This window comes from Copidosoma floridanum, unplaced genomic scaffold, assembly GCF_036245765.1.
Source record: "Copidosoma floridanum isolate Cflo_tuat_1 unplaced genomic scaffold, Cflo_Japanese_pri ptg000040l, whole genome shotgun sequence".
Taxonomy (NCBI): Eukaryota; Metazoa; Arthropoda; class Insecta; order Hymenoptera; family Encyrtidae; genus Copidosoma; species Copidosoma floridanum.
In genome coordinates this window covers 1,519,351-1,537,403 of record NW_028321917.1, presented here as the reverse complement: position 1 = coordinate 1,537,403, position 18,053 = coordinate 1,519,351, and the positions used below count along the sequence as shown (strand labels likewise).

General features: G+C 37.3%; 1 protein-coding gene and 1 pseudogene across 2 annotated transcripts in view; both read right to left on the bottom strand.

Annotated features, from left to right (window-relative positions):
* Window positions 1-18,053, bottom strand: part of eIF2D (eukaryotic translation initiation factor 2D) — a 256,632-nt gene that overhangs the window by 17,005 nt on the left and 221,574 nt on the right. The window lies entirely within an intron of this gene.
* LOC149373113 (uncharacterized) lies at window positions 10,442-12,895 on the bottom strand (annotated as a pseudogene).

The window sequence follows — 18,053 nt, the reverse complement described above, 5'->3', positions numbered from 1 at the left end:
GACTGTAAGGGATTAAGTATAAAACTATTGGACAACTACGATATGAAAAAAAGCGGACTACTTATGTAAAAGTGATCTGTTGGTTTAAAACAGTGCAGCCAGGACTAAGAAGAGAGCAATTTTTAACGAAATCCCAGCTAATCAATGACAAACAACTATTTTACAGCATCTTTCATCTTGCATCATACTCATCTTTGAATACTAATCCCGGCTCGTGGTTTACCTAGGATATGTCATCCTGTAACACATCAAATATATACACACAAAGCATCTAATCACTTACATACATTTCCATGCTCTTAATTAAGGTAATCAGGTATTGACAGCTACTTATCTGAAAAGCGAACGTTGAAAGAAATCTAGAAAATCGTGACAAAAGAAGCTCTTGCACTACACAATTATCAGGACGATTTTACAGAAAGGAGTGGGATACATTTTGTTATGAGGTTATTTGGCAACAATACTTTTTTTCCTGAAAGCTGCGTAAGAACCAAGCTAAACAGCTGTTACTTCACAAGAAAACAATCCTCAAATATTGTTGGAATAACGTTTGGGACTGATAAATTTTCACTATGTCATATCAATAGTACTATCAAAAGACTAGTTTAAAAATATAAACACTCGCGCGCGTTACATGGCTCTGCTCTCTTTTTTCTTTCTCTCTTACTCTTTTAAGGCAGAATTCTGGCTGCCATGTAGAGCTAACGCCATCTCTGGTCACCCAAGAACAAGTATTGTGCGATGTTGCCGTTTAGGGTATGTACCTGGAAAGAATCAATTATACTTGAGTGTACAACTACCATGCACACACTTAATGGCAGCAAAAGGTCTATACGTACGAGTAACATCGATGATACCCGAGAACGGCATCGACAGCACTAGCAGCAGTACAACCACAGTGCACACATTCAATGGCAGCACGAGGTCAATACGCGAGACCGACGTCGATAATACCTGTGAGCAGCATCCATGGCACCAGCTGTAGTACAACCACCATGTATACACTTAATGGCAGCACAAGGTTATACGTAAGAGCAATGTCGACGGTACCAGCTACAGTGTACAACCATCATGCACACACTTAATGGGAGCACAAGGTCTATACGTCCGAGCAACATCGATGATACCCAAGAGCGGCATTGATGACACTAGCAGCAGTCCAATAATGCACAATCTTAATGACAGCACGAAGTCAACACGCGAGACCGACGTCAATGATACCTGTCAGCAGCATCGACACCCAAGAGCAGCAGCGGAACTGCTCTGTGACAACAGCACCTAAGTACTGTTTGTTGCTACTGCGCAGTCATGTGTGCAGAAAACAGTGGAGATATTGGCGTGCTTGGTGAGAGATAGTAGGAACCCCCCACTGCGCAGTAATGTGCACAGTGAAGCGAAAAAGGTAGTAGGGTTATAGGACTCACCGGACTAGCGTTGCTGCCACCAGGCCGCGAACCTATGGAGATCCTAGGACAGTGGGGATTCTAGGACAATGGGTATTCTAGGATAGTGGGGATTTTGATTTACGCTAGCGTCCTAGAATCCCCACTGTCCTAGAATTTCCATGGTTTACCTACTGTTAGTACTTGTTTTTTCAATATATTTCTCAGCAGTACGAACAACGGATCTGTGAAAAATTTCGCACTGAAAAATGCACCGAAAATATCATAATCAACCTAGGCTGTTTGTATTTATAAGTAAGATTAAAAGTATAACTTATTTATACTCATTTTATGTGTAAAAATGAAATTAAATTTAGCCAATAATTGGTATTTACTTGAAATAAATTTCAAACTAATTAATTATGAAGTAAACATGACCAGTACATTAAATTGTGGATAATTGTTTATAAAATAAGTCAATTTAGATCAATATTTTACTTGTCGTTAATTTACATCTTCAGTAAGCATGTTGGTAAACTTGTCATACTGAAAATTCGATGATTCACAACATTAACAGATTAATCATTAAAAACAAATTTATTGATGAATGAATAGCTGATTAAGAAAAAAAAAAGAAAAAAAAAACAGTGTTGAATTAATGAAAGTTAACCAAACCAAAGTCAGTTAAGGGCATTCAGTATATCATCTAAAATTTCTACCTCACCAACTCACCTGTAATTAGAAATTATTGTTAAAAACTAGTTATATAACTATTTAAACCCAAAATAATGAAAAGAGCCCACAAGCTGGTATCTTGAAGAATCAATCAAGCTTAAATTCAATACAATTTGTTGCGAACTAGAGAGAAAAGTTACATTCCGTGATCATAAAAGAGTGTGCCAGTGTACACAATTTGAACTGTAACTTTTCTTTCTGAATTCACAAATAATTATATTGAATTTAGGCTTGATTGATTCTTCAAAGAACCAGCTTGGGGGCTCTTCTCATCATTTTGGGTGTGAATAGTTATATAATTAGTTATTAACAAAAATTTCTTGTTATAGGGAAATCATTTTGGAAATCATCACAAAACAGTTACTAGCATGTCTTCCAAAATTAACATAACTAATTCAGTTCCTTGTTGTTCCCTACTGCGTATTATGTGCTGAAGCTGTCGTATTTGTTTTAAAATCTGTACTGTTTTCGAATATTCGCATACTCTTAAACAAAAGGAAATAATGGTTGACACCAACATTGATTATACTTAATGCTCTCTTTAAATTGAGTCTTGGAAAAATTTTTCGGTGTCTCCGTCATTGTATAGAAAAAAAAAGCCAGTGGACAGTGGGTGCTTGGGTACCCAAGTATGAAGTTATATTTTGTAACGGGCTATTAATACATGCACGCCGTTTACGCTCACCTAGGCTGCGCGAGGAAGAAAGGCCGGAGAGAGAGGGGGGTGTCATAAGGTGTACGAGAGAGAGAGAGAGAGAGAGAGAGAGAGAAAGGAGAGACAAGTGTCTTGCGATGCGTATTAGCACAGAGAGCTCTAGGCCATTTGGCCAGAAAAGATTAGGTATAGGTAGGGTACACACGAGCGTTTCTTGTCCGAAAAGCACACCAAAAAGTTACCAAGGGACAGCTTCGCCATCACATCGCCTAGCTAGCGCCTGCCACCTTACGCCTACGAATAAGCGACGCGTCAGCAAGATACCTGGCTGAGAATTCCATCTGCTCGGTCGACAAGCGTAAACACGAGGCTACAAAAAGCCAGGTAAGCGCAGTGCGTGCGTGAAAATCGCGATAGCCACGTAATCTCTCTCTGTGCCCTGTCGAATTATTGCGTGCCATCGGCTCCGAGAAGAAAGCTTTCTCCGTCTGTACGTGCCTCGCTGTTGAGGTGATCGAGCAAAACACACACACACACATACCCACAGATGCTTTTGTACCAGTACAATTAATATAATATCCGTTCTTATAATCACACAATATTTGTGTCTTACTTTGCGTGAGCCTTTCCCTGCACGAAGCCCTTCCAGCTATCCTTTATTTACAGATTTTATTTAGAGATCGTGACGTCCAAAAGGGAGTTGTAAGCCATGTATCGGCCTTATCCTGTCACCTCCGTGGACTCACGCGTAAACACCGACGTGCGAGCATCCTGAGTTAAGCCAGAGCTGAGCTGGCTCCTTAGTAAGCAGACAAAAGCAAGGGAAACCGGACTCGTCCGTGTTGTAACGTGATTGTGTCTCTGACGGAACCCCAAAAACACAGTCCCGGTCAGAGCACTCCTCGCATTAATTAATTGTTTTTAGAGCCGTAAGCAAGTATAGACACCCCGTTATAACTGGCGCCCAACCTTGTGGCTTGCATTCGGTGCTCGACAGAGGCCTTACGCTCCCTAGATGATATTTATTGATATTCAGCGTTTTATTTTATCACGTTAGTTAATTTAACATAGTTAAGTGTAGTGGGAGCGCGCGCTTTCGATTCTTCAAGGTTGCGCATGTTTACATTTGCGCGTGGCAAGAGAGAGTCGATAGGTCGCTGAGAGCAGGATCGTGTGTCCCACTTTTTCAGTCAACAAGTGCTTACATGTATTGTGTAGGTACATAATTTGTGTACATTCGATTGGCTTGGGCTTTTCGTGTTGTTTTGATTTTATATAACAACTTATTTTGATTTCCTAATAGATTGTACTTCTTAACGTTGTTTCACTACGTATTTTCTTTTCCGTTCGCTATGTATAAGATTTGTTTACAAAGCCCAAGTCAAGGCGTATAAGCTCTCTTTCCAGCCTTAAGCAACATGGAGCTTGACCGTGTTGACCGTGTGCGTAAAAGCGGAGACGAGTAGCTGTGTGTAGGCAGGTACACAGAAACACGATTGTATTTATCCGTTTCTCTACTACATACACTCTGCATAAGTGGGAAGGTACAGTTGTCACGCATAAAGTTTCGATTAAATTTCTATTAATTTTTTTTGAGATCTTTTCTTTTTTTACGACAAGCTGTGCAGCTTAAAAGAGCTTTCAATTATGTTTAACTAACGTTTAAGCATAGAGTCAGCTATAATTAAAGCTCCCCAAGCCTTTTTTCTTTTCAGCGTGAGTTACACTCAGCTACACGTTCGACTTTTTTTTGAAATATATGTATATACAGTAGTGGGGCTTCGCTCCCTTGCGCGCTTAGCGCGCCAACCCCCTACTGTTCTAACTTGAAAGAAGTTTTTCAATTTTATTTGTTAGTGGGGAGAGGTTGGTGCCGAGAATTTCGTGAGGAAAAAGAGTTTTCAATCTACATGGTTAAGCATTAGTTATATATTTATCAGTAAATTTTCATACCTTCCAAAAGGTACTATTATGGTACGTAAAGAGTTTTCTTTAGAACTTTCCGTTCTGTTTAAAGATAAAATATTTGATATGATGTACATAAATTTAGATCAAGATCAAAAGAAAATTTTTTAAACCATTTGTGAACAAGAGCAAAATGTATATTTCATAGATGGTCCCGGAGGATCCGGAAAAACCTACTCAAATAAGATACTTATTTATTATATTCACTATATTCTTTTTAGTAGTAAAAATATTTTGTCAATGGCTTGGACAGGAATTGCATCTGTATTACTACCAAAAGGTATGACCAGTCATAGAACTTTCCGTTTACTTTTAGATTTGGATAATATTGAGAGTGTATTCTTAGAATTTAAAACTGAAAAAAAAAATTAAGGAAAGTTAATTGAATTATATGGGACGAGGCTTCTATGATTCCGAAAAAAGTTCTAGAAATCGTTGATAGTACGTTCAGAGACTTGTGTAATACAAAACTTTGCTTTGGTGATAAATTAATAGTATTAGGAGGAGATTTTTGACAAATCCTTCCAGCTATAAAAAACGGTAATAGAACTACGATACTAGAAAAAACTATTAAATCATCATTTTTTATGGAAGTATTTCAAAATTTTAAGATCACAAAATAATATTCGTTTTAGTGATAAAGAATTTTCAAAATTATTGTTAATAATTAGAGAAGGGGACATAAAAACATTCCTAAATCCTGGATAACAGATGATGTCTGTACTAAAATATTTAGTAATTACAACAACTGTTTTGGTAATAATGTAATACTAACTTCACATAATAAATAAAATTTTCAGTAAATTAAATGGAGAGACAAAAACTTATTACAGCATCGATACTGCAACCTATAAAGGTGTTGATAAATCAGATGATAATATTTATATAAATTTTCCCGTAGAAATGTTAAACGATATTCGTAAAGGCTTGCCACCTCATGAACTTAAATTAAAAATAGGTATAATGGTAATGTTAATTCGAAATTTGAGTATATCAGACGGATTATGTAACGGTAAACGATTGCGAATTACTAAGTTGTTGAAGTATCACATAGAAGGTGAAATAGTTACGGGAAAAAAAATTAGGAATAAAGTTTTTATACCTAAAATCACATAAAATACTGGAAAATCTTCATCATAACCCTTTATTTTATATAGAAAACAATTTCCATTACTTGTAGCATTTGCTATGACTATAAAGAAATCTCAAAGTCAAAGTTTTGATAATGTAGGATTATACTTAAAAAGACCTCTATTTTCTCATGGTCAATTATACGTGGCTTCATCGAGATGCAAAAATAAAAATGGAATTTTTGTTTGAATCAATAGAGAAAACATTTTAGATATTGAAAATATAGTTTAGAAAAAAGTTTTGAAATATAAGTTAAAATGTATCTAGTAATAATAACATAATTTAAACATTATTATTATATGTATAGACATAATTAATTGCCTAACAATACACCCCATGAATGTTTATTGTGTTTGTCTATTGAATCAATTCCAACATTAATTTAAAACAGAATAAGAATAGACCTAAGTCTTCGTGATTTAATAGGGCTTTATAAGTTGGCACATCAAATAAGTCATCTTAACGTGAAACTTTCACGGTTTGTATGAATGATAAACTAAATGAAATTTAAATTTTTGTATGTATTGGTATTATTTATTCGTATATAAAATAATTTAATACATACACATCAAAATTTTACAAATAGTTTAACATAAATGCTAACAAAAAAAAAGCTGAACGCACCAAGAACTTTCTACTTATAAATAAATGGAACTACAATTGATATAAATTGATTTTTGGTCGTATTAGATTTTATAAATGAAATGGTTATGAATCACTCGCATGTATAAAGTCCATCCATTTACCTCCTGGGTGATATGGAATAATAGACGAAAACAAAATATATTGTAAGAAACAAAACATGTTCTTATTAGTAAACATTCTTCACAAATAAACATTTTTACGGTACAAAAATATATATATGACATATTATTTTTATGATGTATTAAATTAAATTTTTTTTTAAAAGACTCTGAGTAAAACATGAATGACTAAATAATCTTAAGACTTCCAATATAAATGGTTCTTCATGGTGGAACGTTGCTTGGAATGCCTCACACAGTTAACTATACAATATAAAAGTTAACTTTATAATTCAATATATAATAATGATAATGTTTTGCGCAATGAACCCCTATAACTCATTTATGACTTCAAATTTATCTTGACAATGAGATAAATCGTGTCGATAAGACGGTTTTGTCTTAAAGTAATTTAACATTAAAGCAGATTAAAAATAATAGACTAATCCATGTACGACACGTGCACGTCTGCATACACATCAAGGTTAAAGAAATACGATAAATACGATGTGATCCACGGTCTCCAAAAGAAGTGTGGCAGACGTTGGGGGGTGAGGGGCGGTGAGGGATTATGAAAAAATGCGCGGGGGGCTGTGGGGGGGTTAGAAAAAACTGCGATATGTCGAAATAAGGGAAAAAATGACAGGTTTTTACCTTAATTTGTGGGGGGGAGGTGGGGGTGAATGGGGGGGGGGCTATGGGGGTGTTGTGTGGAATGCCCCACCGAGATAACTATATAATACAGGAAGACATATGTATATATTTGTTGCGCCGCTGATCTACAGTAAGATGAGTGACAACGGGCCATAGACCGAAGAGATCATTGAAAATTATTACCTAGATGTGGAAAGTCGACCAACCTGTGAAGAGATATTAAAAAATTGAGAAGTGCGCTCGGGCGGCTCGAGGATCGAAAAAGCCACCAGACTGTCACGCTGGTTATCAGGAGAGTATATTTCCCAGGATATTATAGGGGAAATCGATCCGGTCGAAAATAGAACTAGACGATGTGCCATTCGCTCGTCGTTTTTTGAAACTACATTGGACGAAGAACTAAAAATACTTCAGGGAAGCAAAGAAGAAAATGGTGAAGAATCCCACTCACTACAACTTTTAGGTACAAAAGCAATGCAGGAAAATTTGTACCGTATCTGCCTGATAGGAGAGGATCACTGTCCAGTGGAGGCTGTTCCGTAGGCTCAAGGTTTTTTTCCTTCTAAGTTGTTATAGGTTTGCCCGGCGCAGACCTTGGAGAGGATCAGTGATTCCTGGTTAAATGCTTAGAATCAAGAGGGTAATATAGGGTCGTCGGTCACCGGGTTTTCCAGCCTTGCGAAGAACAACTCCGCAGGTGACGTCTGCTAGTGAATGGTTGACTTGGTTAAATAGTGCCCGTCTTAAGTTAATATAGTCTTTTAGTCGACGAATTGCTTCCGGAAATTGTAGTAAAAATATAATTGTTGGCAAAGTAGTTTACACTTAGGTGTCCCCTAAAAAGAACCGATAAAATTCATGGTGAAGTAGAAAACATAAATACTTATAATGGCCCTAAAAAGCGCTAGTGGTGAAACTTCTAGGCTATTCTTTATTATTACTCCTGATTATAAAGAGCTGGCTATGAATAGCTTTATTCTTACCCTGGGAGTTTCTATGTACGGAGACTGTGATGGAGGGAGGTACGCCGCTGACCAGAGAATATCTCGTCTTCGGGTCGTTCTCCGGATGACCAACCGCTCATCGTTTGACGCGGACATGTGGGTAAGCACGTTGGGGACGCAATGACTAAGAAGGTAGCCGTTGTGGCTGCCCGTGCCCCTCAGAGCTGTTTTCCCCGGCTTACATTCGTAGCCAAAACTTCTCTGACTGCACCAGGCGAGATGGTGGGACTGCCACACAACTCTCAAGAGTTGGTGCAGATGATGCTCTTGCTAGATATGTCTTCTGGTATTATGCTAGAGACGTCATCGATTGGAATGAGTTTTTTTTCTATCGCACTCGTCGAGATTCAGGGTGAATGAAATTCTAGGTCCCTTCCCCCTTAGAGAAGAGTGTCATCCGTAACCGGAATACCCAGCTGCAAGACTCTCATCTACATTCTCCATGCAGCTTGTTGAACTGCCGAAGCATAATTGCATCAGTTATCGAGATGCTCCGGCGTATTATAACCACACTTATTTAATTATGTTGCAGGTAGCTTCTATTTTATATCGACACCACCTATCGAAATCTACTGAACTAACGTGAAAAGCTAGCGAACTAAGAGCTTATTTATTGGTTTTGTTCAAAACTCTATCAACATAAAAACTATAATAAAACCATCTAGGAAGTGTCAAAAATCGGTATGCAAAATTTCAGCACAATCGGTTCAGTAGTTTTTGCGGTTAGCGATTTCAACGGTTTTAGCGACTTTGCTTTATATATCAGTAAGATATACACATATATATATGTAAGCCACAAATTTAAAGAGCTTAAATTTTGGATTGGTCGTTTTGAAGGTTTGAAGCAAAACACATAAGATGCAGTAAAATAACTGTATTATAAAAAATAATATGAACATGTTAGCAAAGCTAAATAAAATATTACAATTAAACCGCACACTTTACACCAACCTGAATCAATATAACTGTCGATAGCAAAACCTGCTCTACAAAACTACAATCACAACAAATCATGCAAGACTCACAGCTCGGAGTTACATTACTCACTCACTCTCTCCTACCATGAGGAACCAGTTTGCTTGCATGAAAAAAATTGGACTCGTTCTTTTTAAACCTGCTATCCAACAAAAATATAACGTCTGAAATCTTATCTTTAATTTTAAATGGCCCAATTCTTATTGTATCCAATTTTCCCTTATTCAATCTATTACCACTCTGTACATAAACCAAATCTCCGATGTTATAATCTATTTCCCTAACATTCCTATCATAGTACTGTTTATTTTGCTTGTGAATCCTCCTAGATTTTTCAAAAGCTATCTTCCTATTTTTGTTCAAATTTGACAAATCATTATCCCTAATATCATCAGGCAAAAAAGATTCATAAAATCCTGTCAACAAATAACTCGGTGCAAATCACGTTGAACTATGAACGGTATTGTTGTAATTTTTAACACACTCCTCTGCAATCATTGTCCAAGACCTATTCCTATTTTCATAACTTTTACATCTTATTCTATTTACCAATGTTTGATTAGTTCTTTCATGTAAACCATTAGAAAATGCACAATCTACAGCTGTAAAAACCATGGTTATTTTTTCTTTCTTTAAAAACTGCTTGAACTGAGTTGAATTTATACCGGGATATTGATCAGCTAACAATACCTGAATATTACCCTCTTTTTTAACCTTACTAATCAAATTTATAAAATCTTTAGCTGTTCGAGTTTTTGAAGTCAAAATATAAACAAATCTTGTAAAGTGATCTATTGCTATATGCAAATATTTCTTATTGCCTTTAAAGCCATCTATTGTGTCCAAAGACAAAATCTCAAAAAGTTCCCTTGCTGGACCAAGCTGCGATAAAGGTACCTTAAAACAACCTATTCTCGTCTTATTTTTAATACAAATTTCACAAGATTTGCAAATCCATTTCATGTGTTTATACATGTTTTTAAAATAAAATTCTTGTCCAAAAGTTAAAATCAACTGCTTTGTACCAATATGTCCCTGATCTATATGAACATCCTTAACTAAAACTCTTCCAAAATCCTCAGTCAGCCAAATCTTTTCTTTATTATTTAAAACCTTATAAATTATATTATCCTTGATTATACACTTATCATCCGCTTTCAACAATCTTTGATTCTCCTTAATATCCTCTAATTTTAATCAGTTTGATGTCCTAATCACCGAATCCTCTTCTGAGTCCTCGCGAACATCCAACACCGGATTTCTGGACAAACAATCAGCCTCAATATTATCCTTTCCAGGGTTATATACTACTTCAAAGTCAAACTAAGAAACATAATTCAAAACTTGTATCAATTCTTCATCCTTACTTTTTTCAACATTAAAATTCTTCAGAGGTCTATGATCAGAAAGAATAATAAACCTCTTACCGATTAAATGATATTGTTAATACAATATGGCCTCTTTAATGGCTAAACATTCAATAAATATTGCTCTTTTATTCTTCTGGGCTGGAGTTAATTTCCTCGAAAAGAAAAATACTGACTTTATTGATTTATCTTCCTGTGGCTACTTAAAAATTGCTCCCACTCCCTCAATGCTTGCATCAGTGAAAATATAAATTGGGGCCTCTGGATCAAATATTGCCAAAGCAGGAACCAAACACAAATAATCCCTTATCGATTCAAAACTCTTTTTACATTTTTCAGACCAAAAGAAAACAACCTCTTTCCTCAGTAAGTTCCTCAAAGGATTCAGTAAAACAACATGATTTGGTATAAATTCTAAATAAAAATTCACTTTGCCCAAAAACTGTCTTACCTGCTTCCTTGTTTGAGGCACAGGAAACTTCTTAATAGCCTCCACATTATCATTCATTGGCCTAATCATATTACCTCCAATTTCATGACCCAAATAAGTAATTCTCTCCTGAGCAAATTGGCACTTTTTCTTATTTAATTTAAAATTCTGTTCTACTAATGCTTTTGATACCAGTTCAACATGAATCATATGTTCTTTGTAATTCTTAGAAAACACAAGAATATTATCTATGTAATTTAGAGCAAATAAATCCAACTTATTCTTTCTAATTACTCCTGCCAAAATTCTCTGGAAGATCGCTGGCGCCGATTTTAATCTAAATGTTAAGCAATTCCACTGCCAGTGCCCGTGATGCGTAACAAAAGCCAACTTATATATATCCTTTGCACGCACTGAGACTTACCAAAAAGCAGAATTAATATCCAACTTGGAAAAAACCTTACAACCTCTAGCACACACAGTCAAATCATCTATTCTCGGAAACGGTTGACTTTCAGGTAAGCCCAACAAAAATTCACAATCCATAGCACCATTACTAACAATAAAAAATTGAAAATATTCCTCTAAATTACCAATTTTAATTTTTAACATAACTAATCCTTCAGTGTTTGCCAAACCTGCCACACCCTTTAAAATATTCCTCCCACTCATCACATTCTTAACATTTAAATCCTTACTCAGAAATTTATTGCCAACCAGTGACACACTTGATCCAGAGTCATATATACCCACTGCTGGACGTTCATTTGCCAATATTCTAATCTTAATGAGTGGGACAACTATTCGTTTTTTGCCTGCTCGCTACTAGCTACCACTTCCTGAATCTCATTGTTATTACTTATTCGTACATTTTTATTCTTACCCTTTCTATCTTTATTATAACAAAAACTCTCCGCATGAAATCTATTTTTAAACCCTAATCTTTCACAAATCCTGCAAGATTTTTTTTCACTCAACTTTTTGTTTACATCATTTTTTATTTTCATCATTTAACCTACCAAATTGTTTCAATTTAGACATCAAACATTCAATATTTACAATCGACTTTCTTTCTAATTTATTTTGCACAAAACTTGGTAGGCTAGTTACAATCATATTAATCTGAGTATTTACAGACATAGTCTCATCACTCTCCAACAACAACCTTCTTTTTTTTAAAGCAAAATCGATTAAAGAACCCTTATAAAATTTATAGCCAATCGCATACTCAACATCTGTCCAGGACTGCACATTAAAAGTGTCAATGAAGGAATTATTCCACGCTTCCCAATTTATTATAGAATTTTGTCTAATAAATACAAAATACCAGTCCAATGCTGGTCTTTCCAAAAATAATCTTAAAAACTCAACACATCTATTCTTATCCAATCCAATCCTGACACACTCCTAAACAAATAATGTTATCCACACTCCAGCATTCAAATTATCACCGTTAAACTTTTCAATCACAAATTCCTCTACCCCTATCTTTTTCGATTGATCAACATTCAGATTATTAACAGTCACCTCATTGTTTACATCCAAACTAGCCTCTTCAAGATATTCATCAAACAAAACAACATTACCTTCGCCATCTAAGTATATATCTTTAAGTTCGTTAGATAATGTCAACAACACATTACAATATTTATTTCTAATTTTCAAACTTTTGACGACATTTTTTACCACTGCCGTATCGAAAAGCCTAGCATGATGAGCACTAGTCTGCTTATCAACTGGAAACAAAAGACTCTCCTCTTGATCCTGCAGCTGAATCTTCTTCACCTTTACAACAGTACTCCTATTATCAGCTCCAGCCTCCGAAACAAACAAAAATTTTGCTTTCAACTCCATTATATTCATTTATAAGCCACAAATTTGGAGAGCTAAAATTTTGGATTGGTCGTTTTGAAGGTTTGAAGCAAAACACATAAGATGCAGTAAAATAACTGTATTATAAAAAATAATATGAACATGTTAGCAAAGCTAAATAAAATATTACAATTAAACCGCACACTTTACACCAACCTGAATCAAAATAATTGTCGATAGCAAAACCTCCTCTACAAAACTACAATCACAACAAATCATACGAGGCTCACAGCTCGGAGTCACATTGCTCACGCACTCTCTCCTACCAGAACTACCAACAGCAAAGCCAAGCTTAGCTACGCTCAAGCTTACATATATATATATATATATATGTATATATATATATATATAAAATCATATTTCGCAGATTACGAGTTTTCATTTCTCCACCCACTAACAACCCTCTCCTCCCACGAGTTCTCACTGCAGGACGGGATGCAGTTGGAAGGAGCTTTGTCACAAGCCCGAATTATTTTGGGTGGGGGTTGAGGTAGAAGGGGCCATACGGCCTTTTGCTCCAGAAAACCAAGTGGTGTTTTATTGTTGATGTAAGCCCTAAACAATTATTTACGTATTTTGAAAGTAACAAATTAACGATGAGTAAATAAATGTTGATTATAACGTAATATGAAAGCTACTTTACTAAAATATACTAATTTACAAGTTTAAAAATAAATTTCTTTTTTTTAATTATTCTATTAAGTAAATCATTTATTAATTTAATTTATAATTAAACCAAATTAATTAATATACATTAAATAAAAATTTACAAAAAAAATAAGTTACAAACTACACTATAACATGCGGGAATCAAATTCTTTATACTGGGACTGTTGACAGCAGAGTGGGCAAGGGCTCGATTAGTGTACATATGGTCGGAGGTTCGAATCTCTTTGAAAACTATGTGGCGTGATGATATCATGTGGTGTAGAGGAAACTGGAAGTACGTCACGGGGGTTGAGGTGAAGGAGGAGAATCAAGCAAAATCCACTTTCATCACACTTCTTCTCAAGGTCAAAATCTAAAATCGTTGACTGACTCTCGCGCATAATGCGCCTATAGAAGTATAACTTCGATAAAAATTTTGTTGTAATTTCGAATGACGAATAACTTTATTAACATAAAAATTGCTTTATACAGCTACAAAATAAAAAGAAGTGTATAAAAAAAAATTTCAATTATGTAAATAAAAGTAACTTCTCTAGTTCTGAAACGATTTATTATGAACTATTAGGTCTTGATATTCAAAGTTTACGGTAAAACAGCTCTTTTTTCATAAGTTACATTTTTTAGCTAGATGATGTATAGTAGGAAAACACAACAACTTTTTCAGTAAAACATTTTTTCAAGTTATATGCTTCAAATCAAAAAATCAGATGGAAAATTTTTCTATCTTTTTTCAATCAAACATACAGTAAATCGATCAGTACAAAAGAAAAGGTTTATTTGCTTTTTTTATTGTTGTGGTAATGAAAGCCAAATTAGGTAGATAAGAACTTATAGAAAAAGCGTTTATTCGATTAAGTAACAGAAATATAAAAGCGGGTGTATATTTTGACTGGCTAGCTAATATAAACAGTGCAGAGCGTAATCGAACACAGTACTACAGAGTGAGTCGAGGTCTTCATACAGACTAACTTTCCTATCCGGTCATCCAATGAGGCAGGCGTCTCTCGCGCACACACTCACTCGCACCCACACCCGCACACCACAGCTAACATCAAGTGAAAAGCACTTTAATATACCAACACTTCCTCCTTTTCCTTGATGCTTAACTACTCGATCGATTCACACTTGCATACACCTATAAGCTCTCGCATGGATTCAAATTTATACTTAGGCAATGCTTTGGTGAACAAATCCACCTTCTGCAACTCTGAAGGAACATAACACACCTGCAGCTCACCACTCTTATGCTTCTCACGCAAGAAATGATGTCGAACATCAATGTGCTTTGTCCTTTTATGGGCACTGGTATTTTTAACAATTTTGATTGCACTTTGATTATCAACAAACAGTATCGTAGGAAGAGCACACTGATGCTGTACATCATTTAGCAAATTTCGCAACCATATCAATTCAACCGCAGCTGTGGCCGCTGCCACGTACTCCGCCTCTGTAGTGCTCAAGGTCACAATCTTTTGTCTCTGTGCGGACCATGTTATCGCCCCACCTGACAGCATAAAAACAAATCCAGTTACTGACTTTCTCGTTTCAATATCATTTGCGAAATCAGCGTCAGAAAAACCGCTTAAGACATCATTCTCACAACCTTTAAAACTGATTCCGAAGCCCGTGGTACCAACGAGATAAGCAAGAATTCGCTTGACCCCCTGCCAGTGAGACCGATCATGCCTGCTCAAAAATCTACTCACTGCGTTAACGGCAAATACAATGTCTGGCCTTGTCATGACCGCCAAATACATGAGCGATCCCACTGCCTCTCGATATGGCACGTTACTAATACATTCATTCTCGTTTTCAACTGGATACAAAATAACGTTTGGATCGAACGGGACTGACGATGCCTTTGCCTCGCTCATATTAAATTCCTTTAAAACTTGCTGAGTGTACACAGTTTGAGTTAAATAAATCTCTGTCAAGTCTTTGTTTCGCTTAATCTCCAAACCTACAAAATAATCAGCACTACTTACAGTAACTTCAAACTTATTACGCAACATTGAAATAATAAAATCGATGGCTACACACGACTGACTCAACAACATACCATCATCCACGAACAGACCCAAAAACACTGGAATTTCTTGGAATTTACCAATAAATACACATTGGTCTGATTTACACTCTATAAAATTGAATTTACTTAAGAACTGCTTAAGCCGCAAATTCCAGCATCTCGGGGCCTGCTTCAGTCCATACAGCGCTTTGTTCAATTTACACACATACATATCATTCTTTGACAAACCACCACTATCACTTATAGACTCTTCACCTTTGTCACTTACACAAACACCTTCAGGAACTTCCATAAACACATCCTCGGAGAGATCACCATAGAGGAACGCTGTTTGACGTCGAATGACGCCAACTCCAGATCTTCTTGAGCGGCCAACGCCAGCAGCGGCTTAAGAGAATCACCACTGGAGAGAATGTCTCGGTGTAGTCGACGCCTTCCCTCTGCATGAATCCCTTGGCGCATAGTCGTGCCTTGTAAGCTGGTTTGTTGGCGTTCTTTTTGACTGTCTTGAAGACCCATTTTGATTTGATAGTTGGTCGACCTGGATCCCTGGGTGCTACGGACCAGGTACCATTGCGCTGATGGGCCTTGAGCTCCTCGTGTGTTGCGTCGAGCCAGTCCTCCGACTGTTCACTTATTAGTGCCTCACTGAAAGTTGCAGGGATTTTAACTTCAGCAATATTTGCCTGGTATCTCACTGGGGCTTTTAAAGAGCTTCGCTCTCTCAACCCTATACGTGACGGTGTGTCCTTGTTGATCTCCACGGCCAATTGTTTGTTTGTTCCAGACTGGTTGGTACATTGTGCCACCTCTCCAGGAAATTCTTCTTCCTTGGGCATATCCTGTGAAACATCTTTTGACTTATGCTCTTCAACCAGTGTTGTGAACTCGGGCAGCACGACAGTTTCGCCATCGGCCATTTCTCGTACTCCTAGCTGTCCGGTGAAGATCACATTCCTAGAGACACTTATCTTCCTTGCAGCTGCATCGTACAGTCTGTAGTTCGTTGATTCTCCGTCGAAGCTCACAAGACTAACTGCCTTGACCCGAGGCTTAAACTTGGTGGTGAAAATCTTTGGGATGTGCACGTATGCCTGAGCTCCAAATGCCTTGACGTGAGTCAGATCTGGCTTCCTCCCAGTCCAAGCTTCATATGATGTGGTATTTTTGTTGTCTCCTACAACTGTGACACGATTCAATAAGTATGCAGCCGTATTGACGGCCTCCACCCATAAAAATCTTGGAAGACCAGGGGCCAGCAGCATTTTCCGTGCACACTCGACTACGGTTCTGTTGCTCCGCTCGGCCTTTCCATTTTGCTGTGGAGTGTACGGTGCAGATAGCTCAAATGCTATTCCATGTTTCTTCATGTACTCCAGCATATTCTCGTTTACGAACTCCTTTCCTTGATCAGACCGTAGAGCCTTAATGGAAGTGCCAAACTTGTTTGCCATAGCGCGCGCTCGTACACTCGAAATCTCTCGTATACATCAGATTTGTTTCGTAGAAAGTATACATATCTGTAGCTTGTGGCATCATCCATGAACGTGACGAAATAGCGAGCTCCACCAAGCGACTTGACCGACATTGGACCGCAGACGTCACTGTGAATCAGCTCTCCAGGCACGGTCCTTCTTCTTTCCTTGTTTTTCTTGAACTGTAGCCTATGTGCTTTGCCAAGCGTCGCAGAAAAGGAAATTCGTCCCTTCCTTCAGCTTGATCCCAGACACAAGTCCCATGTCTACAAGCATCTTTAACGCCCTTACATGAACGTGCCCCAGCTTCTCGTGCCAACATTTGAGACTCGTTGTTACACTGGCGGCCTGCTCGACGTGTGTGACTGTCTTGATCAGCATTTTGTAGATATTATTCTCTTGCAGGAATCCAGTTGCCAGCAGGTCAGAACCATCGCAGACTTTGACTTCGTTTCCGAGAAACTCCACTTTATAGCCTTTCTTAGCTCAGACGCCGACCAACAGGAGATTTTTCTTTGTGCTTGGAACGTGCAACCCTTTCTCAATGCAGCCGTCCAGCCATTTACCATTGACAAATCTCTTGATGTTTACAGTGCCTTCTCCGACTACCACACACTCACCGTCGTCGCCTAGTGAGACTTTTCTTCCGTCTCTCTCCAGTTTATAAGTAGCAAACCACTCTCGACGACTTACCATATGTATGGAACACCCGCTGTCGGTAAACCAGGCGTCTCGCTGGTCTGTCGCCTCGAGGCCTCTCAACTCGCTGGCAGAAAACAAAGCTTATTTTCTGCTTCTGCGGGGCTTGTAGTTGAAATCAGCGCAACACTTCGACTTGCCCGTGTCTGCTTGCTGTCGGATGACTGTTTGCGCTGTGGACACTCTTTCGCATAGTGCCCCTTTTCATGGCAACGAAAACATTCAATGTCGCTTTTGTTTCTTCGAGTGTTGCCTCGATTGCCTTCTT